The 27,453-nt window shown below is 41.4% G+C and overlaps 1 protein-coding gene across 9 annotated transcripts in view; it reads left to right on the top strand.

Annotated features, from left to right (window-relative positions):
* The window catches only part of NEDD4L (NEDD4 like E3 ubiquitin protein ligase), a 322,144-nt gene that overhangs the window by 111,311 nt on the left and 183,380 nt on the right, over window positions 1-27,453 (top strand). The window contains exon 1 of one of the 9 annotated variants that reach the window (XM_078385194.1): window positions 18,549-19,249. The exons of the other annotated variants lie outside the window; for them this stretch is intronic. The gene's annotated coding sequence lies outside the window, so the exon portion shown is untranslated. Of the gene's footprint in view, window positions 1-18,548; window positions 19,250-27,453 lie in introns of those variants that run through there. 9 annotated transcript variants of the gene reach the window in all.

Below are 27,453 nucleotides of genomic sequence, written 5' to 3'. Positions count from 1 at the left end.
CTGTCCGGTAAGCGAGGGCAGGGCGCGAAAACGCTGCGGGTGGCCATTTTGGAACCGCCGATCAGCTGTTTTTAAAACATCGCTATGTGAAAATCGTTAAGCGAAACGCTTACTGATCATCACAAAGCAATGTTTTCCCTGTCTAAAACATCACAATGCGATCGCAAAAGCGATCGCAAAAAAGCGTCACTATGCGGATTCGTCGTTAAACGGTGCACTCATTAAACGAGGCACCACTGTATTCCTTCCCTAGAAAACCCTAGAGAGAATCAAGTGACTTGATGGCAATTTCAAAAATATCCATGCTAGCTGGCGGGATAGCTTTAGTGGTATAGGTATTTGCCTTCACAGCCATAGGATGGGAGTTCGATTACTAACTGTGCCTCCCTAGAGAAGAGCCAGCCTGTGTAGTCATGGGCAAGCTGCACAGCTCCAAGATGCCCCCAGAAAAAAGGGGAAGGTAAACCACTTCTTGTATTCTCTACCTAGAAAACCCTGGAAAGGGTCACCGTAAGTCAGAATTGACTTGAAGGAATACAATTATTATTGCTCTCCATGTTAATGGGAGCTCCCCCTGCTGGCTGGAAATAGATATCAATAGAATTGTGCAGGGGGAGCATGAAACAGAATAGCTTGATGAACTTAGTATGCAATGATTCGTTAATCTCCATTTTAAAAAGAGAGGGATCTGAGAAGCAAAATGTTCTGAGGAACCTCTCCTTATTGCTCCCTGTTTTAATGGATTTCTTCCTTTCTGTTGGATTTCCCCATCTGCCAATGTTTATAGAAGAACCATTCTTCTACCTGTGTGTAGAAGAACCTTAGCCATTACTTCCCTCACTTCACCTATCATAGGAACCTGCATCCAGCTCCCTACTGGGTTTGGGGACCTGCAGCATGTCTTCAACTTAGCATCCATCAGCCCAGTGTATTGATCTCCAAGTCCTATCCTTCCTGGCCATGCACGCATACATACAGGTGCCAATGGACACGCCTCACACTGTGTAATATATACATACTGTCTTCCAGTAAGCTTCTCCTTAGCCTGTTTTTATTGTAATTGTCCAAAAAGAAAAAAAAAAACACTTCCAATCTATATTAAGGCCTATAGTCTATATGTGTTTCTTTATTTGTTTAGTGACCTTACTGTATTGTTATGTTTGGGCCCCTTTTTTCATGCCTGTTTTTTAAAACCTTTATTTTAAAATAAAATGACTTTCCCCGGGAAGCGGTGTTATAAAAAATGTAATGTTTTTCTCATGAAAAGAGGTAGGAGAGATTCCCCCAAACTCCCAAAAGGCCACGAGGGAAGGGAAATCAGGAGTGAGAAAATATGCAGGGAACTATGCTTGAGATGAACGGGATCAGAGGCTGGATGGGTTTCCATCAGTTTGCAAGCATGGTGCCATTTGGCAGAAATACAAAGCCAAGTAACTGTAGAGATACTTCATATATTTTTAAAAAAACAAATTTATTGAGCAGTGGCCTTCAGAGCTGCATGGTGCGGCGTATGAGATGTTTCTTTGTGTGGAGGTGGACCTAGAGAATATCATCAGAAATGATGGTGAGTCAGACTCTCAGAATAGCTAGGTAGATAAAGATAATTTTTTAAATGGAACAATTTCAAGTTGTAAAGCCGCAGTTTGGTGTTCTTTGTTGATTTTGGCTCTGTTGAGATGATTGCCACTTTACATTTGGAACGTGGGTTTTTTTTCTTATCAAAATATAAAAAGGTTTGAGGCTCTCATCCAATGGAAGGAATACCTGTGTGTTAAGCTGGGAGCATGAGCTTTACCTGTTCACTGCTTCCAATCCAATTAATTTTAGAGGAATGCATATAAGCAGACAGGGGAAATACTTGTTGTTGTTTTTTAAATCAGTCTGTGGCTTCCAGCACCCCACAGTGGCCATATTGCCTGTGGGATCCTGGCAGTTACAGACCAAAAATTCCCAATGTATTTTCCTTCTCTGAAGGATTCTTGCTTGTCAAAACACCCTTGTGTGTTTTGTATTCGAATTGCATTTGTATTCTAATGCTTGTTTCTGAGCAAACGTTTTAAAGTTAAAACTGGCCTCTCTAGATTGGAGGCTTGAGGCACGTATCACTATTAGAACCGACTTATTGTGACTTTAACAAGGTTTTCAAAGTAAATGAGAGATTTAAGAAGTGGCTTCCATAATGGAACGGGGATTTGAATCCAGATCTCGAAAATCCTATGCCGTCACTCTATCCACTACACCACGCTGGGTAGCTATAAGAGGCATGGAAACACAGGTGGCATCGGTAGTCCGCACCGCCTTTTTCCACCTCTGGCAGATTGCCCGGCTGCGACCTTACCTAGACACGGGGGCGCTCACTATCTTAGTACTTGCGCCCGTAATTTCTAGATTAGACTACTGTAACACGCTGTACGTGGGGCTTCCTTTGAAGCTGATGCCGAAACTTCAAGTGGTGCAGAATGCATCGGCCAGACTCCTTACTGGAATGAGAAAATATCAACATATCTCTCCTACTTTGGCCATGCTGCACTGGCTGCCCATCCGTTTCCGCATTGACTTCAAAGTGTTAATGCTTACATATAAAGCCCTAAACGGTTTAGGACCTCGATACTTGGCGGAACGCTTACTCCCAACTAGTTCTACCCGTGTCACCCGCGCGAGCCAGGAGGTGAGGCTGAGGAGCCTGACGCTGAGGGAGGCCCGGAAAGAAGGAACTAGAAACCGGGCTTTCTCGGCGGTGGCTCCTTGTCTCTGGAATAACCTACCTCCGGAGATTCGCGCTGCACCCTCGCTGGGTACTTTTAAGAACCAACTAAAAACATGGATGTATAGGCAGGCCTTCCCTTTCAGTTAATTCCTGTCCTCTTTCATTTTTCCCCCTCTTTAGTTGATTTATTTTTATTTTTCCCATCTTATAGAATCATTTAATTAATTAATTGTTATAAATTTGTTTAGAACTTGTTATCTTTATGTTGTAAGCCACCTAGAGTGGTCGAAATGACTAGATAGGCGGAGAACAAATACAATAAATAAATAAATATATATATAAATAAAAATAAATACTGACAAATCAATGAGCTTCTCATGACTAGAGGAGTTGTAGGAGACCGGGGCATCAGTAGCAGGTAGGAGAATCCATCTTTATGATGAAGGCATTTACCCAGTGTCTTTCATTTCACCACAAATAATAATAAATAATAATAATCTCAGAACTGCAGAGTTGGAAAGGCCCCTATGGATCAATGAGTCCAGTCTCTGTCAAAGTGGCACAGTGGGGATTTGAACTCCGAACTTCTTGTTCCGCAGCCAGATACCTAAGGCACTGAGCCGTCCAGCTGTTCTTTTGGGGCAGTTCACCAGGAGCTAATTCCAAAATTAGTAGTGCCCAAACACAAATCTGCACATCTCTGTGCTCAATTTTGTGGCTGATATTGCTTTCCATACGTGATCTGTTTTCTGGCTGTATGCTTGTACCTGTGTGTTTTTTTAAAGCAGTCCGCTGGGTTTTTTGTTGCATGTCTGGAAATGAGTGAGCTGAATTGAATCTTCACATTTTCCCTCCAGCCACCTGAAATGTATACTTTCCAGGATGAACAAATGAAAACTCCCACAGTGAGATACAGTATTATTCACATTATAATAATTAGAAGTGCACAGAAATTCTCCACTCGGCATGCAGCTGTCGAAACAGAAGTGCCTTAACCTTCATCTCTCTTTAGCGGGCACGCTCTCAAGGGCCTCACGATCCAAAGTCACGACAGTGTATAAATAGGTCCTATGACGGTATCCAGTTTTTCTAACTTTAAAGCAAAAATAAATCAAACTCCAAATTGTAAGTCATTAAATATATCTCAAAACTGACACGTGTGATGTGAGAGCCACGAACAAAATGGAGCCTCTCTTCGTGGGATTTTGTAACCTGTCCAAATTGGCCCCTTGCTTCTTGTGGCTGGTCTACTCTTTGTGAGGGATGACCCAGCCTACAGGCACATGGGCTCACACTGGGCTGGTTTAAGAGTTGCTTGAGAGAATTGTGGTCCTTTTCTGCTCGTGGCAGTGGTGACGAAGGACCACACTATCCTGGGGTAATCTTTTTATCATAACAGGTGGCCTACTATGGTACAGTATCAGCACACTTGCATTAACTGTTGCTAGCCTTTGTTATTGTTGTTTAGTCGTTAAGTCGTGTCCGACTCATCATGACCCCATGGACCAGAGCACGCCAAGCCCTCTTGTCTTCCACTGCCTCACGGAGTTGGGTCAAAGTATTGTTGGTAATTTCGATGACACTGTCCATCCATCTCATCCTCTGTCGTCCCCTTCTCCTCTTGCCTTCATACTTTCCCAACATCAGGGTCTTTTCCAGGGAGTCTTCTCATGAGATGGCCAAAGTATTGGAGCCTCAGCTGCAGGATCTGTCCTTCCAGTGAGCACTAAGGATTGATTTCCTTCAAAATGGCTAGGTCTGTTCTCTTTGCAGTCCAGGGGACTCTCAAGAGTCTCCTCCAGCACCAAAGTTCAAAAGCATAAATTCTTTGGCGGTCAGCCTTCTTTATGGTCCAGCTCTCACTTCCATACATCGCTACTGGAAAAACCATAGCTTTGACTATGCAGACTTTTGTCAGCAAGGTGATGTCTCTGCTTTTTAAGATGCTGTCTAGGTTTGTCATTGCTTTCCTCCCAATAAGCAGGAGTCTTTTAATTTTGTGGCTGCTGTCTCCATCTGCAGTGATCATGGAGCCCAAGAAAGTAAAATGTGTCACTGCCTCCCTATCTTCTCCTACTATTTGCCAGGAGGTGATGGGACGAATGGCCATGGTCTTAGTTTTTTTTTGATGTTGAGCTTCAGACCATTTTTGGCACTCTCCTCTTTCACCCTTATTAAGAGGTTCTTTAATTCCTCCTCACTTTCTGCCATCAGAGTGGTATCATCTGCATATCTGAGATTGTTGATGTTTCTTCCGGCAATCTTAATTCTGGTTTGGGATTCATCTAGTCCTGCCTTTCGCATGATGTATATAAGTTAAATAAGCAGGGAGACAATATAGAGCCTTGTCGTACTCCTTTCCCAATTTTGAACCAATCAGTTGTTCCATATCCAGTTCTAACTGTTGCTTCCTGTCCCACGTATAGGTTTCTCAGGAGTTCCTAGCCTAGTAAGTGTTTATCTTTGAGATCACCTGAATCTTCTCCGTACATGCCATTAAGATCTATAGTGTGATATTTCCTGTGTCTGACATCTTTGAACACTGGTAACCCTGTTGGCTATCAGAGCACAACCAGCAGCCAGGGGAATGTGAAAAACACTTGTATAGTTGGCTTTGCCCATGCATTTTTTCCCCAGTAGGATTTTCTCCCTAATGTTTTATTGATTGATAAGTGTAATGATAATAACAATGGATATGAAGTCAGTTTTTATTTATGGAGTCCTTTCTGGGGATTTTAGTGACAAAATACTCAGAAGTGGTTGGCCGGTCCGTCCTTCTGGTAGCAGGTTTGCTAAAGCTGGCTATCAGGACATGTAACCCCATCAGCCGCATGCCTGCTGGTTGTCTCAGCTGACCTTCCTTTTGGGTCTGCAAGGTGGGAATTTAGCCTCCTAGCCCCTAGCTCTTTAGCTAGATACCCCGAGCCCCACCCCCCTGATTGTAAGATTTACTCACTTTGAAAAAGCTATCTGTCAGCTCTCAGCCCTGATTCATACAGCACTGGATTTAAAACACAGCAACAATCTCAACACAAATTCTTAACGCTACCTCAGTGGGTATTTCTTGCTTCAGTTTCATGTGTAACACCTGAATATTCCCAAGAACATTACTGCAATATAAGAATGTGTCATCCAAAAATAAGAAAACATGCTTCTTGGTTAGGAAATAATCATCTTTATCCATATGCAAATCCATGACCTTTTAAGGTTCCCAGTTAAGGACAATTGGTATGATACCTGTTTCTAAGTATCTGAAGGGTGTTGTGCCATGATTTATGGCACAGACTGTTCAGAGGATAGGTTTATAGCCAGTAAGGATAAATTATTGGGAAGCAGACACGAGGTAAACATTCCAAGAACTTCCTCGTGCAGAAGGTGCTTGGCAGTGATTAGAACATGCAACATTTTATAAATGACCTCCATGGTCAAGTCTGAACTAAATCCAGTGCTACCTACAGTAAACCTGCTGAAACAGTGCTGTTTTTAAACTTAAGTCCCATTCATATCTGTGAGTCCACTCTAGATAGAATGGCTGTATATGATTAAAGAAATGTTGATATGTTGATAAAACTATTTGATTTTCTTTTACTTCCGTTGGGAATGGACTACTCAGATGTTTTTGGACTGCAACTCCCAGAAGCCTTCACCATCAGCTCTGCTGGCTGAGGTTTCTGGGAGTTGTAATTCAGAAACACCTGAGTAACAAAGGTTAAGAACCACTGGACTAGATCATGTTTTACTTATACTTGCTAGTTGGAAGCCTGTGCATGCTCTGAGGTTGCCCAGTTTCAACCATGCAAAAGTTGGAGGACAATCCTTCAGATATACTATCATGTGGTTGCTGATTGGAATGATCGTTCACCAGAATGGAATGCTGATCACCAATGGCAAAAAGGCACATGTGACAGTTGATCACATTGCTTTTCAAAGTCTCTAGCCTCTTACCATAAAATGGCTCTTTAGTAATTTCTGGTAGATAGTCTGTGATCTCACTTTTCAAGGTTTGTATTTTTAAGCCATCTGTGTCTTTTCCTAGTGGGGGAAGATAAGAAGTACAATTTTATGCAAATTAATAGTAATATTGAATTTTTTAAAAAAAATGAGCCTGGAGATAGCTGTGCTGGGTTGGTTTAAAGTCTGTTGGCTGCTCATTAAAGAAATATCCAGCATTTAAATTGAAGCAAGATTTGTTAATAAAACAAGGAATACACCGCGTGGGTTACTCAGTTGCTCCAGGGCCTGTGGATTTGGCTCATATTTCCCTGACGTCTCCTAGTTGCATGTATTTCTTTAGGTCTCTTTACCGTAACCTTTTGCAACTGGGATAAAAAGCAAAAGCAAACAAACCAGTAAATCTGGAGTGTGACAACGGGCTTGTTTTATTAGGGAAACTCGATCACCATGAACATACACAAGCGGATCAATGGACAAAGGCAGAAGTAAGGTGAGAGCGATGTGGTGTTTATCCATTTCTCCACAAACCTGTAGGGACTTGTAACATTTAGGTATCTCTTTACTCACTAAAGAATGGCGAGGCTCTTGAAAGTTAGAGGGGTTGGTTCGTCAGAATAATTCAGAAGATCAAGCAGTTGCCTTCGGCAGCATGAATTAAAATATTTTGATCATAGATGATCCAGGGCAGGGCTACAGCCTGACCACCTGCAGAGCAGTACTGGTGTAACACAACATCTAACATACCAAAATTTAGTCCATAATATACACTATTAGGCCCTATAACATATACTATCAACCAGTAGCTTTCAGTCAGAGCTGAGCTTGAGAAAGTTACTTTGGGACTACAGTTCCAAGACCACCCTGCGGCATTCACACTCTCTGAAAGTAACTTTCCTGAGGACTGGTTTCAGTATAGTGACCGTTGCAGTCCCAGGAGAGTTAGCCACCTGAGGCAAAGAACAAGATGGCGTCTCTCTCTTTTTGCAGATACAAAATCTGGTTATGCTGGCATTTGAATCTTATTCAGTGCTGACAGTGGGGCAGCATCGTCCTACTGTGTGCCACACCTGAAAGCAGTGAACAAGATTAAAGGGTGCAAAGTCAGCTTGTGTGGCAAACACCTCTCTTTCCCATCATCTTACAGCCTTGTGTAGCTTCCTTATTTTGCCTAATGGTAGAACTGAGAATCTCATTCTGCATAAGAAAAGGTTCCAGCTGAGATCTGTCTTAACGCACTTTGATTTAATTCACTGATGCATTCAATACCTTGGGGGTGTGCATATTCATGCTTTCAAACCCTGTGTAGAGGAGGGAATGGTGGGTTTCAGTCCAGGATCCCTATGCCCCTCCCGCCTAATGTTCATTCATGGTCATTCATAAAAGAGGCTTTGCTGAATTAAATCAGACAACCTTTTATCACCTTCTTTACAGTGTCCAGGCTTGTACTTCCAGGAAGCCCATGAGTGGGTTATTGGGAAAACAGACCTTGCAAAGAATCTTTACGTGCCATCCACTGTCATGCAGCGGTGAGAGTTTCAGGTGGGATTTCGAACATTTCATTTCTGGATCCCACTGAATTGCAAAACCTGCTTGCAGATCTTGTGTCAGTTGCCCTCTCTCTCTGCGTGGTCTACCTCGCAGGGCTGTTATGGAGATAAAATGGGGGCAGAAGAAGAGTCACATATGCCACATTGGTCTCATTGGAGAGGAAAGATGGAAAGGAATTGCAAATAATGAAAACAAATAAATTATGACCTACAGAGATATGCAGGCTTCTGTCCAGCCACGGGTAAATGGTACCACCTCTTGTCCTCTCACTCAGATCAGGGGAATTCCAGAGATGTGAGCCAATATGTTTTGGTGGAGATGGGATAACCACCAGCAGTAAGCCTCCAACATTATACAGTGGTGCCTCGCATAACGATTTTAATTGGTTCAAAAAAAAAGTTATGTGAAACATCGTTATGCGAAACACCATTTTCCATAGGAATGCATTGGAAACCGGTTAATCCGTTCCAATAGGCACGGATTGCCGTCCTTAAGCGAAAAAACCCATAGGAAACATCGTTATACGATACAATGTTTCCTCCATTGGAATGTATTGTAGCTGACTCAATACATTCCAATGGCTTTGCGAAGTCAATTTTTGCAAAATTAAGTGTGTCATAAAAGGGTCAAAAATGGTATTAAATGCTTGGATTAGCTTCTGCACCCTCTAAAACGGATGCAAAAGTTAATTTGGCTTTGATCTGACTTTTCGTTAATTAATGGTGAATTTTTTTCCCCCCAACTTTTGACAGCTGTCAAAATCTGACAGCTCCATTATTTCCTATGGGGGAAGAAAAAAATTCACAAAAAATTAGCGAAGACTCAGCAACTGTTCTAAATGGTTGGGTTCGTTAGAGGACCCCCTAAGTCGTGTGCAAACCTGATTTGGCTTTGATCAGAACTTTCGTTATTTTTATGTGAATTTTTTCTTCCCCCATAGGAAAGCATGGACCTGTCAGATTTTGACAGGTCCATGCTTTCCTATGGGGGAAGAAAAAATTCACAAAAAATTAGCGAAGACTCAGCAACTGTTCTAAATGCTTGGGTTCGTTAGAGGACCCCCTAAGTCGTGTGCAAACCTGATTTGGCTTTGATCTGAACTTTCGTTAATTTATGGCGAATTGTTTTCTCCCCCATAGGAAAACATGGAGCTGTCAGATTTTGACAGGTCCATTGATTCCTATGGGCCGGAAAAAAAAATTAACCATAAATTAACAAAAAGTCAGATCAAAGCCAAATCAGGTTTGCACATGGCTTAGGGGGTCCTCTAACGAATCCAAGCATTTAGAACCGTTTTTGACCCTTCTAAGACACCTTTTTAAATGAAAAAAGAAACATCGTTAAGTGAAGCAAGGGACCTAAAATCGCATTCGTTATGCGAAGCATGGTCCCAAACTTCGCTAAGCGAAAATCGCCCATAGGAAACATCGTTATACGGGGCATATTATTTTCCTTAAAAAAACACATCGTTATGCGAATTCATCGCTAAACGAGGCAATCGTTAAGCGAGGCACCACTGTATAGGCAGCCAGCCAAGTCTTCTGTTGCTTCCCAGGAGGCAGAAAGCCAGTACATCAGATAGTAAGACATGGCACCTCAGTAAGATGGGGAGGATTGAGTCTCTGAAAATTTTCTTAAAAAATTAATAATAAAATCTCCCATGCAAATCTTTGCTGCAAAGCGAGAGAAGGTGTTTATTAAAAGGTAAGTGGGTAAAACCAGAGTATAGGCTTAAAATAAAAATTAAAAGGAACCACTTGCTTAGGCTAAATAAACAATTCTTTATAGTGCACATGTTACGCCCACTTCGTTGGGAGAAATGACAATAAAATAAGAGAAATACATTATGTGTTTATTAGGTTTTGCTTCAGCAGTGGAAGGGTGGCTGTCCAGTTTAATTCATTAGTCCGGTACAAGGCATTTCTGTAAGAAACTGAGAATTTCAGAGTCATAAGAATGTAGAGCTAGAAGATATTCTAAGGGTCTTCTAGTTCAGTGGTTCTTAATGTGGGCGATAATGCCCCCCAGGGGGCGATTTCATTTTTCAGGGGGGCGGTAAAACGAAAAGGGGCGGCATGGGGGCGCTGGAGCAGAAGGGGGGCGGTAGGGGGGCGCTGGAGCAAGCCAAACCTGTGAAGATGGCTGCAGCCTTTTTCCAGTGTGCATGAATATATTTTTTCCTCCAATCTTAATTTAGTTGCAGACTTTTCGTCTTGAAAGTTTTAGTTCCTGCACTGCAGTTTGTTTTTATGCCCTTTTTATATTTCTTTTTGCGTCTTAAAATTCACTTGCAACTAAATCATTAAATGTTACTTTTTGGGGGGCATTTCATTTTCTTGGAATTGAATTTTGTTTTCAGGGGTCATTGGATTTAAGTGTCTCAAATAAATAAATAAATAAATAAATAAATAAATAAATAAATAAATAAATAAATAAATAAATAAATAAGATATCAGCGCGGGGAGGGGGGGCGATGATAACTTCCTCAATGGCTCAAGGGGGCGTTTCTTTCAAAAAGGTTAAGAACCACTGTTCTAGTTAACCCCTCTCCCCCTCTGCAGGAAATCCACAGCTTAAGCATTCCTCAGAGCTGGTCACGTCTTCCACAGAGGTACTCATTGCCCTCTTTTTGGCTGGTTTCCGCAACAGTAGTTATAGTTTAAGCCATCTTTTCATGGCAAAGGTTTCTTGTTTGGGAAAGGATCTGGATGTTGTTAACAGAGACATATGGCATTCAAGGAATCCTACAGGATGCAACCTGCCCTTGTTGATGGTGTAAATAGCTTTAGATCAGTAGTGGAGAGAATGTGGCCCTCCAGATGTTTGTGGTTTTTGGTTAGATTGGCTAGGATCTATGGACATCTACAACGGGAGTTGTAGTTCAGCTGAACCTGGAGGGCTAGGCTTCGCATTCATCTTTTTAGAAAAGCGAAGGCTTAAAAGCAGCTCAGTGCCTCTGCCCTGTCCTGCTGGCACTATCATAGCGTTATGCTTGTATTTTAAGGATTAAGTTAATCTCACTTTATTGAGAATACTTTGAGAATACATTAATCTCACTTTGTCTTTTGTGTAACTGTAATTTTAAGGTTGCATTTACAGTTACACATCTGTGCTTTCACTAAATAAAGGAGGAGGAAACGTCCCTTGGTTCAACCACCAACTTGGGCTGTGGCTTGTATTGAGGTTATTGGGATGATAAAACAATTGATAGGAGGAGAGAGGTTTTGTAAACAGGCCAGTAGTTTGTAGCATTTGAATTTTTAAAAAAGTTAAGCAAAGATATTTGTTTTAGTTATTTTTTTGAGAAATGAGAAAAGCGAATTGTTGCTTTTTTTAAAAATGTAGCCATAATGGAAGAAACCTAATGGAGAGTTTAGTCTCCTCCATTTTATCTAACAAATTTGTACGGACGGAGCTCTTGGGAAAAATTCCAAGGGGTATCCCTGTTAGTCTGGACGCTGTTGTGACAAAACAGCATAGTCTTGCGACAACTCAAAACCTAACAGCATTTATTTGACACAAACTGGTATAGCCTCCAGCCTGCTTCTCCAGATGGCTGCACAAAAACCTTGTACAAATAAGCCTTTTCAGCTTTTAAGGTGACCTAAGATTCTTTGTTGTTTTTGCTGTGACTGTAATTATGATAAAAGTGATTTTTTCTAAGCTCTGCAGTCAGCCGTCTGGGCTTGGAGCACCTGTTTGCTGGATTTTCTTTTCTTACTTGGCTCCTTGTTTTGGGCTCAAATGGGCACCGTGAGCGGGTGCTGGCTCTTGTTGTGAAATTAATCCGATTGCACTGTATCTTTTGGAAGTTATCTGTGTTTGCGTGGAAGAACAGGTTCTACAGGTTGCTGCCTCTAATGCCCTTTTTATTTTATAAACAGGGTAGTGCTTTTCAGGATGGTTATATTATGAGCATATTTCACTTGACACACGTGGTAGGACTGACTGTTTGCCGTGCTTTATGGTGCTTGTTAAAACATGCCTAAATCAGGAGCCCCCCTTTTCCCTTTCAGACATACAACCTTTCCCCTTGTTCTTATGCCCTTGTCTTCAAGCTACAGTAGTTTGTTTGCGCTTGCCAATTACCGATGGCTTGATGGCTTATACAAAGTTAAGTAAGGAGAGTCAGAGTAGTGTCATGGACAGAATTTCAGACTAGGACTCAGGACTTGGGTTCAAATTCCTATCAGTTACAGGAATATATTGGGTATACAGTACGTGGCTATTGCAAACCATTCCTTGGGCATCTCATATATCTTGAAAATCCTATTAGGGTCACTGTAAGCAGCTTCGTCCTACATATTCTGTTTTCCCAAAAATAAGACCTAACCTGAAAATAAGCCCTAGTATGATTTTTCAGGATGTTCATAATATAAGCCCTACCCCAAAAATAAGCCCTAGTTAAGTGAAACCCCGCCTTCCACCATTATGCAGGAACCAGAAGATGATGACATGACTGCATTTGAATAAGTGTAGATTGTTGTACATGGAAAAAATAAAACAACCCCTGAAAATAAGCCCTACTGCGTTTTTTTGGTAGCAAAAATTAATATAAGACCCTGTCTTATTTTGGGGGAAACATGGTAAGAATAACAAAATTTAAGCTGCATTGTGACCAGGTCAGAGCTGTGTATGAACAGGAGGTCCGTTCTCTGTTTAAGCTGCATGTCTGTTAATGTGCAATGTTTAACTACATTTCTCCAATTTTTTAAAATTTTTTTTTACTTCTGTTAATTTCAAAAGAGTGTGTGTGGAGGTGAGGGAGTTCTTGACTTAAAATCACTGTGTAAGGGGAAGTTTATCTCTCCCTCCCTGGCATGAGTGGAATGAAAATAATTCCTGCCTGCAGCAGAACACTTAGGGAAAAATGTTCCCTTGGGCACCAGTGGGGATTCCCACACTCAGTTGTGGCTGCCGGTGATGGGGGAAGGTGAGGTTTTAATTCTGATTATACTATGGAAGGAAGAAATGAGCCTTCCTCTCTCTGACACCAGTATGAAGTTGTAAATAAATTGGTAAAAAGGCAGGTAGCTAGATGCTGTCCATTCTGTGGGCCATATTGTTTGCTAAAAGGGCAGCTCAAGATATTTTGTCATCAAAGGCAAAAGAACAAGATGCTGCCCAACTCCAGTCTATATACACATGCCGTTGACATTTTAATTCCAACACTCATGATCGAACCAGTGTTGCAGTGAAGTAGGATGATGCCCCACCATTAGTCCTTCACCCCATCTTCTGAGAGTAGCAGGCTAGTTCAGGAAGAACACAACAGGTTGGGTAGCACTCCAGGATCTGTTGTCTAAGAGATGGGGATGGCTAGGGAGCTCAGAGGGAAAGGCTGGGAAGCTGTCCATGTTGCTCTTCATCCCTTCCTGTCGAAGGCAGTTGCCTCACTTTGCCTAACAGTAGGGCTGGCCCAGGCTTTGCCACAAGGTGTGCAAATTGAATCCGTATGTGACACAGACACAATCACCCTGAGTTAGGCTTTTCTGCGTGCATAAAATCCATACCTCAGCTGTGCAATTAGAAAACCCAGATATATCGGCTGCATCTTGAGAATCACTTCTTGGTATTGAAAACTATGCATAAGAACAAATGTTTCTAACTATAGGTTTGAAAATGTTGAAAATGGATCCCAGCAGGATTTGCAGGGGTCTGGGTTAGAGTTTCAGTGCACTTATGAGATTCTAATGATCTCAAGGCAAGAATAATAAAAGATAGCCAATATAGGAGCATATACGGAGGTGCTTCTTGCTGGAGGATTCTAATCAAAAGGTACGATGGAGATACTCCCACTGCTCCTCCTTACTGTTTTTCGGTTTGTTTGTTTTTGGCAATGCAGAAAAAGCAAAACAAAGTGTGCTGCTTATATACCACCCCATAGTACTTAAAGCACTCTCTGGGCACTTAATTTACACTGCAAGGTGGTTTACTGACCTTGGAAGGATGGGAAGGCTAAGTCAACCTTGAGCCGTCTATCTGAGCTCTTCGGGATCAAACTTGGGTGGTGAGCAGAGTCTTGACTGCAGTCCTGCAGTTTAACCAATCCACCATGAGGTGCTTTTTAGACCTACTAAAATTGGGAAACTCGCCACTGGAATGGCCTCCACCATCCACAGATAAATTATGGAAGAAAATTGAAAGAAATTAGTGGAAAGACATGGGAGATTTACAAGTGAAAGAATTGTCTGGAACCCAGTAATGTTCTGTAGTTTGGAGCAGGCTAGTTGCAGCAGGCAAATCCTACCTTGAAGCACCATAGGATTGCTTCATTGGAAACTTCCATTCTAAAAGTACAGTTGTGTTCAAAATTATTCAGCCCCCACTGAAATTGAATGTTTTGGCCATTTTGACATTGATTTTGATCATTCAGTCATCTTGCTTACATTTACATGAAAGAGGCACTTGTAGGTCAGAGAAATATAACCTTAAGTTTATAATGAAATAACCACAAATGTCTTTTCTGTGCTCACATCATTATTAGTTTTTATTCAACCCCCAAGTGACATTCAATCTTAGTACTTAGTACAACATCCTTTTACAGTTATAACAGCTTTTAAACTTGAAGCATAGCTTGACACAAGTGTCTTGCAGCGATCTATGGGTATCTTCGCCCATTCTTCATGGGCAAAAGCCTCCAGTTCAGTCAAATTCTTAGGCTTGCGCACTGCAACTGTTTTCTTTAAGTCCCACCAGAGGTTCTCAATCGGATTTAAGTCTGGTGACTGCGATGGCCACTCCAAAATGTTCCAGCCTTTCCTCTGCAACCATGCTCTAGTGGACTTGGAGGTATGCTTGGGATCATTGTCCTGTTGAAAGGTCCAACGTCTCCCAAGCCTCAGGTGTGTGACGGACTGCATCACATTTTCATCCAATATCTCCTGGTACTGAAGAGAATTCATGGTACCTTGTACACGCTGAAGCTTCCCTGTACCTGCAGAAGCAAAACAGCCCCAAAGCATTATTGACCCTCCGCCATGCTTCACAGTAGGCAAGGTGTTCTTTTCGTCGTATGCCTTGTTCTTCCTCCTCCAAACATAGCGTTGATCCATGGGCCCAAACAGTTCTAATTTTGTTTCATCAGTCCACAGAACACTATCCCACAACTTTTGTGGTTTGCCCACATGACTTTTGGCATACTGCAGTCGACTCTTCTTATTCTTGGGAGACAGCAAGGGGGTGCGCCTGGGGGTTCTGGCATGGAGACCTTCATTACGCAGTGTGCGCCTTATTGTCTGAGCTGAAACTTCTGTACCCACATCTGACAAATCTTTTTTCAGTTCCTCAGCAGTCACACGGGGACTTTTCACCACTCTACGCTTTAGGTAGCGCACAGCAGTCGAAGTCAGCATCTTCTTTCTTCCACGACCAGATAGCATTTCAACAGTGCCCTTTGCCTTGAATTTGCGAATGATGTTTCCTATGGTGTCTCTTGGTATGTTTAACTTCTTTGCAATCTTCTTATAGCCATTGCCCTTCCTGTGAAGACAAATCACCTCTTCTCTTGTCTTCCTGGACCATTCTCTTGACTTCACCATGTTTGTAACCACACCAGTAAATGTCTAGAAGGAGCTGAGTATCACAGTCATTTTAAAGCTGCCTAATTGGTGCTTATTATGCTTGATTGGTGCTCGGTGACATCCACAGGTGTTTTCAATACCTGATCGAAAACACCTGAATGAACCTCTCTTCTTCAGAGTGGTAGTCTTTAAGGGGTTGAATAATTGTGGCAATGAAGAAACCACAAAAGAAACATTTACTACTGTATTACATAAACAATTGATGTTATTTTAGTTGCATTTGGTTCTTTAAAACGTCCTTGTAGGATTTCATTCTGAATACAATTCCAAATGTACACTATAGTCCCTAAACCCCTTTACAGCATTGGGGGCTGAATAATTTTGAACACAACTGTAAAACTTAATTTTAAGTTACTTCTCTTCTTTATGTAAAATCTGGGCTGTGCTGGTTAAAAACCTGCCTTTAAATCACAGTTGATAATAAGCATGGGGCACTTTATATCATGGAAACCTAAGAACTCAAAGGGCCAGGAAGGACTTTGTATATATTTTGAATATATTTGACACTTCAGTTGCACTCAAATGTACCTGACATGTTGCTCTTTTAAAAAGAAGAGAGAAAACTTTGTATTTTAAAAGCCCCGTCTGTGAAGGCTTGCTTTTGTTGTCAAAATGGCTGTTATATCTATTTTCTTCGTCTGTTTTGTGTTAACCTTCAACCTTTTTTTGTAGAACAAGATTACACAGCTTTGAATATCAAATCAGTTTTAAAATTTTTATTGAAGTTCATATACATCTCCCATGTCTTTCCCAATGACCATTGGGTAGAGGGAGCTCGCTTGAAGATTTAAGAAAGACGGCCAGTTCCACATTAGTGACATGTCAGATTAAAGTAATGGTTGTGGGAAATGTCCACACTAGACTAGATAATTCTTGCTTAACAATGGCAAATGGGTGTTGTAGTCATCGGGAATTTGGACATCCTAATTACTGATGTGGAAATGGGATTTTTTAAAATGCACCATGAGCTAGGCTTAGCTTTAACAAACCTTCGTTGGCTAATCTGTGTGTTTGATTGATGATCTATTTTAAATCAGCATACATTTATATATATGGAAAAAAAGAAAAAGAATTGTCCTTTGTTTTTGTATGATGTAGGGATATATTTGGATTCCCTCTTCTCCTAGAGATGGATGCAATGCTCTTGGTCTGGCTTATTTTCCATTCATGAATGTTCACCAGCAAGTCTGTTCTGTCTTATTTCTATATAGTTGTTCTCTTCAAAAATCATGAAAATAGACATGAATTCAAATAACTAAGTACTGTAGGTGGTGGGGTAGGAAACTGCTTACAAGAGTGCCTTACATATATATATCTATATGAAGGTAGCTTACGGTATTTACAAGAAACAAAATTAAAAGCCAAATAATAAATTATTACAATATTTAAAAAGCATTAAACAACTATCATATTAAAAATTCATAAGAAGAACAATATTAAAAGCACAAGTAAATCACAGAGTAAATGCTCCCTTTAAAAATCCCCTTGGTCAACCAGCCATTTAATGAAAAGCCTGCCTGACAAGAAAGGTCTTTGTCTGCTTGTAGAAAGAAGGACAGTAGAGGTGGAACCAGCCTGGTCAGCCATTAAAAAACAAAACATATTAACTCAACTGATAGCATTTACAAACACAAGAAATCCAGTTACAGTATGCAGAACATATGTACAGTATATCCTTGTTACGGGTTATTTCACGTATGATGACTGAAAGTGCTTTCTAGTTAAACGTGCTATTGTACAGAGTGGAACTTGCTGTGGTGTTTTCTGGGTGTTTAGGCAAGAAAGAAAACAACAACAACAACAACAACAACAATAATAATAATAATAATAATAATAATAAAGGCCCAAACATTGTGCCACCTTAAATGCACAGCTGTTTGTTTGTTTTTAAATTTTGGAAGAGCCGTGTTAGTCTGTGCAAGCATGTCAGGCAAAATCTAAAGAAATAAAACAAAAAGCCAAAAATGTGTAGCACCTTAAAGACTAACCGTTATATTTTAATGTAAGCTTTTATGGACATGTCCAAACGTCTTTGGATTTTGCCTGTATTTTAATGAGAGCTTTTGTGGACAAGTCAATTTCCTCACACAGTGGGTACTGTAGTTCTTCAGGAGACACTCTTTATAGAATATAAAGTGCAGCAGTCTACAACTCCCAGAAACCCCCTGGGCAACTTCGTTCCCCCCCCCCTTTCTTCTTATTAAAGAAGAAGGCATGGAGCCTCCAAGAAGAGGTCCTGCACCAGGTGAGCAAAATATAGTTGAATGCCAATGTGTCGTCTGTGGGCTAGAACTCTCAGAATGCTGCTGAGGAATTCTTGGAGAATTCTGGGAGTTGTAGTCCAGTAAATCCAAATGGCATATCCCTGGTTGTAATTTAGCCTTGGTCAACCTGGAGGGCTACATCCCGGATCGTTGTTTGTTGGTTTCTCTGAAACAGTAAAAGTGAAGCTGTGCAAATCTCCCTGAAAGAATGCAGTGCATGTAATGGTGTTGAGGGGAGAGGGAGGAATCATGGCTACTGCAGCTTCATATTGGCAGTTGTCTTGTTTTTCTGTACAATCTCTTCCTAAAATGGTCACTCCTAGGGATTTGCAGAGCCATGGTTTCAACACTTGTGGCAGAAATCATGTTTTCTAGCCTTTCTTGTGGATGAATAAAAGAGAAATCAGAAATCCTGCAGGAGTATGCATTCCTTAAACAACATCTTGTTGATCTGTCCATTACATCGATCGCATTTCCAGGACTTAATAGGCAGATTAGGCAGTTTGCATATAGTCCAAAAATGGGATTTGCTCTTTGTTAAATTACATTACAATTACAAGGGGAAAAAAATTAAATTCTGAATTTTATATGAAGCCACTAAGAGTGATATTTACCATACATTTATCTGGGAGCAAGTACAGTACTATTAAGTTCCGTAAGAGGCACTATCCAGCACACAGGATCAGAGAGGTGTGCCGTAAATGGGCAGACCCAGTTTGAAAGAGTTCCACTTTTAACATCCGAATCTGAAATATGTAAGAGAAAACTGAGAGCTTTTTAGGACTGCACTCGGTGCCCTTGATCAGCCAGCTGGTTCTTGCAGTTCAGCTGAGCAGGAAAGCTTGAGTTTCTGTTGCCATGTAATGTCTACAGACTGGTGAGAACTGGAATACCTGAGACCACACATGCAAACAGTTCCCTCTGGAGTCAATAAGAAGAGCGAATCTCCTCCTACCCATGACGAAGCAGAGATGAATGTTTAAGATAATGGGCGGGTCTGGGTTTACAAGAGGGTTACTTTGCTGCACAGTGTAGCCGGGTGAATTTATAGCTTATACGTGCAGTGTGTCGTTTCCTTTCCAACATCTTGGTGCAACTTTGAAAAGGAATCCAGGCGTTGAGGTTTAAGTATCTACTGCTTAGCACGCCTGGAGTCTGTCCTGCCCTGTACTTCAGACATTTGTCCACAGAGGGTAAGTATGGTGTAGGAACCATTCTAGTTTTCTTGAACGTACCTTTAAATCAGATAAAGGAAGTGAATGGTACTAGGCATGTTATGTTCTGCTTTGGAAGAAGCTCTGCTGCATTCTTGATTTGCTAGTCATTCAGCACACTTCATATGAAGTGCCTTCCCTTTCTATTTCGGTACCCTTCTAGTGCAGTGTTAGCACTCTTCCATTGCCTTCATGCGTACATGTGCGTATCCCACAAGACTTCACTCTTTTGATTTTTTGATATATTGCCTAATAAGCCGTCAATCTGTTTTCAGAGATCACTAGTGAATAGACAGTTAGGTCTGTTCTTCAGCCTTGCCAGCTGAAGACCATACTGTATCATGGTTTTTCCCAATTCTCTTTGTTTGGAAATATGGCCAGTGTTTTTTTCTTCCCTGACGGCGTTGTAAAATGTATCAGTGGGAATCTTTGTGTCCTTCTCCAATGGCTTGAGAATGTAAGTGGGAATTCTTGCAAAGCATTATGTGCTATATATTTTTCAGAAGGTTTAGGGAGCATTCATGGTTCAGCAGGGAAAGCTGTGGATTGGGGAAGTTCAAGATGAAAAAAGTAACTTGCCAGAAATGTCTGAATTTACTTCTGGGCTCCTCAGCTCCTTAACTCGATTCCCTGATCAGGCCCAACCATGATTTGTGGGAAACAATAGCCAGAATCCTGTTACTTACTCCCAGCAGCATAAATTCATCAGCATAAATCTCAGCAATAAATTGCTACTGCAAAGAAGTTGACAGTTGTATTGGTGTGAGTTGGTTCATGATCCCAAAAATCTGACTTTTAGATTAGCAGCAAATGAGTGCTAAAATTTATGGACTTATGGAAGTATAATAACTGAATGTGATTTTGGCCAGTAAGTCTGAATCCAGACTATTCTTTGCACTTCAAAATGTACACTCAAAAACCATAGGAAAAAACCCAAGAAATATTGGGTTTACTTGTTTGTCAAGATGAAGGGACAGAAGACACATTTGCTGGGCATTGCTTCTACATGAGTGTAACTGGTTGGATCAGATTAAAACTCAGTTTTGTGTCAATTATTTATCAGTTAGCAATCTTTGACAAAATATCATTTATAATAGCTTAACACAGCTTACTTAAAACTTGTACAGTTCTGGTGAATCAAAAATGTAGGTAATTGCAAGCATTTTGTATTCTATGAATATGGAAGACTGCACTGTAGATTGAACATTAGCAGGATAAACAATCTGTTGGAGTTTTAGCAACATTTGTATGCTGCCTTTAAGATATTTTGTTGGGAGGGATCTTTCTGAGTTGGGGTGACTGTCAATCAATTCAGCAGTAACCAATTGTTCCTTTGCTTCCTCTGATTTGAAGAGAGTCACACCTTCTTGCTTGAAAGTCTTTTTCCCTGCTTTTTTCAGTTAGTATTCAATTTGTGTTAATTATGTGGTAGTCTGCCGGTTGTTAATATTAGTCGTGTAGCTATGAGTCAGTTAAGCCTTGTTTGTGTAATCAGTCAAGCCACTGTACAGAATACTGGTTTTCGATCTATTCAGAAATGAGAAATTGAACTTTTATTCTTTTTCTTACCAATGTCTCAGTGTGTGTTATTGAGACTGTAAGTGCCAGTTGATGAGAGAGCCAAATAAAGGGTGGTCTGCTCTGGGTAGACTTGAAATTAATTCTGCTCTGTAGGTCCCTGCATTATTTGCTGTATCGCTAGAGATTTTTAGCCAAAAGTTATAACACTCTCAGCTTGGGATAGGCACACATGATGGGGAAGTCATTCTATGTTAAGGACACAATTTGTGTTATTGCCTCATTTGTGTGTGTGTGTTTGTGTTTGTTTGTGTGTGTGTGTATGTGTGCGCATGGAGGTCCCATATCTTGCATTATTTTAAGCTTGAGGTATATAGGAAGCTGCTTGGTCAGAGAATACATTTTCTACTGCTGCTAGTAATTATCCAGCATGATGGGGCAAAGATCTCCCAATAATCACCTGCTGTCTGAGATCTTTTCAACCAGAGGTACCAGGGATGAAAACTGGGGCCATCTCTAGACCACTGTATTATAATCTGTCTTCCATGGAGAATGAGTGAACCACGTGTCCATTATTTCACTGCTTGGAAAATTGGAGTGGTTTAAAAAACCATACCTGAAAAGGGACATTTCTTGTCATGCTTTGATCCCGAGCTTGGAAAAAATTGTTTTTCCTTGGATTAGAATTCCCAGAATCTCCAGACTGAATTGCCACTGATTGAGAAGATGGAAAGTTACTTTTTGGGAGTCCTCCAGACATTATGGCCAGCATTCATGTGGCCTGCAAGATTCTGGACATTTTGGTCTGTTCTGAAATACGGCTGCCAATAGACAGAGTTTCCTTTCTACTTTTCACTTTTGGTGTACTTTGCCACCTCAGATGAATTGAGATGTTTAACTCCTTGCCAAACAAAAATCTACTACCCTTGACCTACAAACCACTGCCTTGCTGCCTGAAGACAGCTGGGTGAAGCAGTTGAAAACAAGTTCTGCACTGCAGGCAGACCAGAGGTTTCATGAAAAGGTCCTTTGAAAGAACCTTAATGCAGCAGCTGTTCCCTTTGCCCTGGTGTCTTAAATGCTGCACCCATACTGAAATTCTGAAAACAGTCTGCTAACACTGTAATTTGAGAACTGGGATGGTTGCAGCTACTGCCATGCCTTTCTACTCCCCACTCCCCATATGACAGGAATGTAAGAAGCTGGAAATAAAAGCACATGTTTATAATAATCTTGGACATACTCTGTTTATTTGTTCAAATAAAAAGTGAGGAGGCCGTGTGGTCAATACAAAATATAAATGCAAGAGTCACTGGTAGGCAGTGCCTTTGTTAGCCCACTAATAAAAAAATATAATTTTTTTTACAATGTGCAAGCTTTCATGGGTAAATCTCACTTCTTCAAAGCAGACTACCAAAAGTCCAGATGTTCATGGCAAGACGAATTTTGCCATGAAAGACACTCTTAGATGTAAAGTCTAAAAGTTCTTGGCAAGATGGATTTCGCCAGACAGTCTTTCTTAGATGTAAGCAGGAAACAGGAAAGTTGTTTAAACTTATAGCTCAGGCTGCTGTAGGTTGGATTTCACACCCCAGCTCTTCACACAAAGGGGCACAGCCCATGTGCGCCCACATACCTCTTCCAATTTGGCCCTCTTTTAAACAGACATGTGTCTGCTTGGCTGAGGATTCATCCAGTTTGTTCTCAAAGGTTAGAAGAGTTACTTTTGGGGAACCATTAACTCTCAAAGGGGCTCTGGTCTTCAGAAATACCCTTTCCAAACTAAGTTGGATCCAGAGAAGTGTTCTCCAGTCCTTCATAGGGGCATGGGGCCAAGCTGAAGTCTGGAAATGGAAGTTGATAGAACATAGAGAGCACACCCCTCCTGTAAAGCTGTGCGAAATTTCTTTTTGCTTGAGCCAGAAGCCCCTTGATCCAAGCTGTTACAATTGTCAGTATGCACCGGAGAAGTTTACAGCAGTGGTCCCCAACCTTTTTCAGACCGGGGACCGGTTTGGGGCATGCGGACTCTGTGCATGGACTGGGGGGCACCCCTGCCCTCACGGGTGGGCGTGTCACGCTTGCAGGTGGGCGTGTTATGCTTGCAGAGGGGCGTGTCAAGATTGCATGCAAGCATGACATGCACCTTGCACTCGTGCATGACACACCTACCTCTTGGGTGAGCCTGGCCTTAAGCGGAGGGGAGGCAGCTTTGCCATGGCAGCCCGCATGATCCTGGAAGATCTCGAGCTGACGGGCAGTGCACCTGAGCCAGGTCTTCCTGGACGAGGACTTCCGCACCCTCTTCGCCGAGTATGCCACCCAGGTGGCGGCCCTGGAGTGCCAGCAGGGCATCAAGGCCAGTTGCAGGGAAGGTGAGGAGTCCAGGCTCGTGACTGCCGCTGCCTCCACCAGATCTCAACATGCCCCTCTGCAAGCACAACATGTCCCTGTTGGGGGGGCAGATATCCATGTCCACGGCCCAGTTCCAGCTAGGCCACGGACCGGCACTGGGCCACGGACCGGGGGTTGATGACCCCTGGTTTACAGCAAAGGTCTACTCGAGCATGAGTATAATAAGCAAGGGATTGTGCTCATGCACCATGTGGTGGTAGGGAGAGAGGAGCTAGGACTGACTGGGTATCTTGGCCTTATTTGCACACACGTCAGTAAACACTTGTAACTCTTTCCTCCAATTTCACACGTCACACAACCGACTGCTAGGACTGAGCCAACGGGATAGTTAAATTTGTACCAATCACAGTTGTAATGATTTTGTCACCCATCTTTGTATTTACTAGCTGTAATCGAGAGCCAGTTTCATGACGTGCAGATTGCAGATCTGTTCTTTCCTCGAAATAAGTTCTGCATTTGACTCTTCTTAGCAGTGTGACTCTTGCATCATATGGCTCGTCTCTTGATGAAATGACAATAGACTGCATGGCAGACTTAACTTGACAACAAGTACCATTAAGATAGTATATACAGAGATATATATCTTTTATTGCTGGGGGGGGGAATGAAAGGGACACCTGTGAAGATCTGTGAAGTATGGTTCTATGGCTAGGTAACATTTTTACGAGTTACTACCGTATTTTTCGCTCCATAAGACGCACCTTTCCATAAGACGCACCAATTTTTTAGGAGAAGAAAACAGGAAAATATAATCTGTTTTCTTCCCTCCATAAGACGCACAGACTTTCCACCCCCCTGTTTTGTGGGGGAAAAGTGCATCTTATGGTGTGAAAAATACGGTAATTTAAGACGGTGGATACCAGAAAGATCAAACAGGCCTTACTTTGAAATGGGGTGAACAACGTGCCTCCTTCCCTCCAGGGTGCAAATGTGATCATAGTGTGCATACACACATATGCCCTGCACAAAAATGTAAAATTATTTTTTTGGGGGGGGAATGTCTCTCTTGTTGTGTCCTCAAGGGACACATTTTACTGGTTTGTTGTATCAGCTGAACAGGTGTTCAGTGCTTTAAAGCCCCACCTCCGTTGGCAGGTGTCCGCTCAAGAGCAGCACTCGGAGTAGGCAAGGCAGGGAAGCCAGGGTGCTTCCTCCAAGTGGCCACCCACCGGAGGAGGTAGGGCTTTGAAGCACTGAAACCTGTTCAGCCAACATGAATTGCTGAACTACTAGTGGTTCCCATCTCTAGATAGGAACCAAAGAGCTCTACCCTTCCTCCTGTTGGGGATGCTAAGTTCAGTTGGAGAAGGCTCACCAGTTAGACTCCAACCAAGTAGGCACAGGCTGATGGAACGCCTGCTCCACTTACCCAATCTGTGGTGTCAACTCAGTGAACTTTCCATCTCCACCTAGTCCTTCCCACTCTCGCTCTGTCCCGTTCTCTCTTACTCTACCTTGCAGCCTTGCGTTGCCCTCCAGACTCTTCTTCCTCTTTTAGAGTTTCATTTGGGCAGGAAGCTCCCTCCACGGGAATTTTCCTGCCCTTTTCCTTCTCCCACCAACCTGTACCCTTCAGCCCAATGGCTGGGGAAATGACACTCCTCCCCAGTAGCGGTCTGGGGAAGGAAACCCCTCATAGCCTTCCATTGTCCCTCATCTGGGACTCTGGTGTGGCAAGATAGACACTGAGGTCATCCCCCACTTTACTCACAGTACAAAAGAGGATTACCATGTTGGAAGAGGGCACAGAAGTCAGGGCCCGAATCCCACTGGAAAAATAAACAGTGTGTGCAGTGGTCATCATGCAGGAAGTTAGAGCCATCTGGCTGGGTGTCCGTCACACAACTGGCCATTATGCTGAAATTGGTCACATGCAAGGTGGAGTCGGTTTAAATCAAGTCGATTTAAATCACAATTTAAATCACTAATCAGTAAGACTAGAATTAAATCATTAATTTTAAATACAGTATAAAGACTCATTCTTATTGGTAGTAATAATCTTTAATATTTGCAACAAGATGGAGATTTCATGTTTAGAATAATAACCTGTCAAATTAGCAAAACAGCTGTATCAGAACAGGTTTTCGTTTAATAGGTTAATCACTCAGATTTGGAGAACTACTTAAATTGTTTTATTTAACTAAAGCAATAACCTATAGCATATGTATTCATGAATTTGCTTAAACATCAGTGTGTTCATTGTTTGTACATAGATTTGTCTTTTCCTGAACTTCATTCATTTTATACCATTTTTACTGTGAAAAAGTGCATGTTAACTCAGCCTGGATAATTTGGATTAGTTGAATTAGTTTACCAAAAATGTAAATATTGCATGAATATATAGCTTTAACTAAATTCTACTTTATGCTTTGAACTATAAAGTTTCTTAATCAGAAAACTATATTTAGATAGATTTTTTTCCTCCAGAACCATTTCATGAAAATAAATGTGATTTAAAATTTAAAAATCCTATATTTTATTTTTTTAAAAAAAAATCATTGTTTTTAATCCACCCTGGTCACATGATGGATACTGCGTTAAAAGGTGCAGGCTGCCTGCATAATTATAATGGTGCCTGGTCCCCTCACCCCAGTAGGAATCTGCCCCAAGGACATTTGGAGTGGGTTAGGTATGTTTAGCTTGTAGATGAGAAGACTGAGATAGGAATGCTGTCTCCTAATATCTGAAGGGCTGTCATGTGAAAGATGGAAGGAGTTTGTTTCCTGGTACTGCAAATATCAGAAGCTTAACCAATAGTTTTGGATGACAAGAAAGCAGATTGCAGATTAAACGTTAAGGGCTCGACAGTGAAACAGACCTCAGAATCTGTTGTACTTTCGTGAAGTTTCCTTTGTTGGAGATTTTTAAACAAAAAAAAAAGTCACTCTTTCTCTAGGTTACTTTAGCTGCAAATTTCCTGAATGAGCAGGGGGTTGAGCTTTATGGCCCCTGGGTCTCTTCCAGCTCTATAGTTCTGAAATTTTATGTGTTTTGGCTAATTCCTGCAGATCGTAACTAGTCTATTGACATGAGATAGGGAAATGCTGAGTGCAGTAATACTGTTTTACAACTGTCTGCTTGAATGAAAAAAAAATTAGAGCAAAAGTGGGCACTGTGGTGCCTTCAGAATATTTTGTCCTGCAGCATTCGTAAGTAGCAACCATCATGGACATTGGTAAAGGATGATGGGATTTGTAATCTAAAAACCAGGTTACCTATTAATGTATTGAAGCATTATTTGGGCACCTGTTACTTGGATCTAATATAATTGATATTCCATGTTTGGCTTCTTATTTTTTGCTCTGAATAATCAGAAATTTTGGATAGGGGTATATCTTCTACTTTTGTTTTGACAAGAATGTTATCTCAGGAACAATCAGTCATATTCTTTGGTGGTCAGTCTATCAGTACTGGATAATTATCTTTATGGGATCTCTTAATGCTTAGTGACTGAGCATTAGATGCAAGGGAGAAAACCAGAGCTAGCAAAAATTATTATTTTGGACTACTGTTCTTAGCCTACCTTTCAGCCTAACTCTGGACAAAATAAAGGAGGACTTTTGCCCTCTTGATCTGATGGTGAGCTATCGAGAGACATTTGGTGTGCCTTTCCTGGAGCAGCAGCTGAACTGAAAAGATCTTTTGAGTCTCATCCTGCAACGCTTTCCTTGAACTTCTATTAGTTCCTTTTTAATGCTTTGTTCTTGGTGCCAAAATAACTCTGGATTACTTAGATGCACAGATGCAGAGAGCAGCATTAAATTTTTTTTCCAGCATTGGCACTTTCAAAGGTTTATCTCTGTGCATTTAACTTTAATGGCTGAGCGAGCACCCTTGTTTTGTGCATAAGAACCACCTGAGGCAAAATTTTGATGGAATTTTTGCTCAAGGAGAGATGACACTTTGAGGTGGTGGTGGTGGTTGTTTTGGGTGACATTTTAAATATGTTTCTTGGGAAATACACTTTGATGTTTGACGTGTTAAGATGGAGAGGCTGTAGGGTTTAGATACCGTGTGATGTGTTTCGTTATGTGTAAAGAAAAAGGAGTAACATCAAAGCCAAGTCACTGAAAAAAGGTAAATCCAGAATTACTTCCTTCCTGCCTTCCTTCCTTCCTTCCTTCCTTCCTTCCTTCCTGCCTTCCTTCCTTCCTTCCTGCCTGCCTGCCTGCCTAAACTGGACAAAAGGTGTTTTGAAAACAGATTGCAACTAATAGAGATTTAAAAAGTTACACATGAAAACACACAGC

This window comes from Pogona vitticeps, chromosome 2 (genome assembly GCF_051106095.1).
Source record: "Pogona vitticeps strain Pit_001003342236 chromosome 2, PviZW2.1, whole genome shotgun sequence".
Classification (NCBI taxonomy): domain Eukaryota; kingdom Metazoa; phylum Chordata; class Lepidosauria; order Squamata; family Agamidae; genus Pogona; species Pogona vitticeps.
The sequence above is the reverse complement of the archived record's forward strand: the minus strand, read 5'-3'. Positions and strand labels throughout refer to the sequence as shown.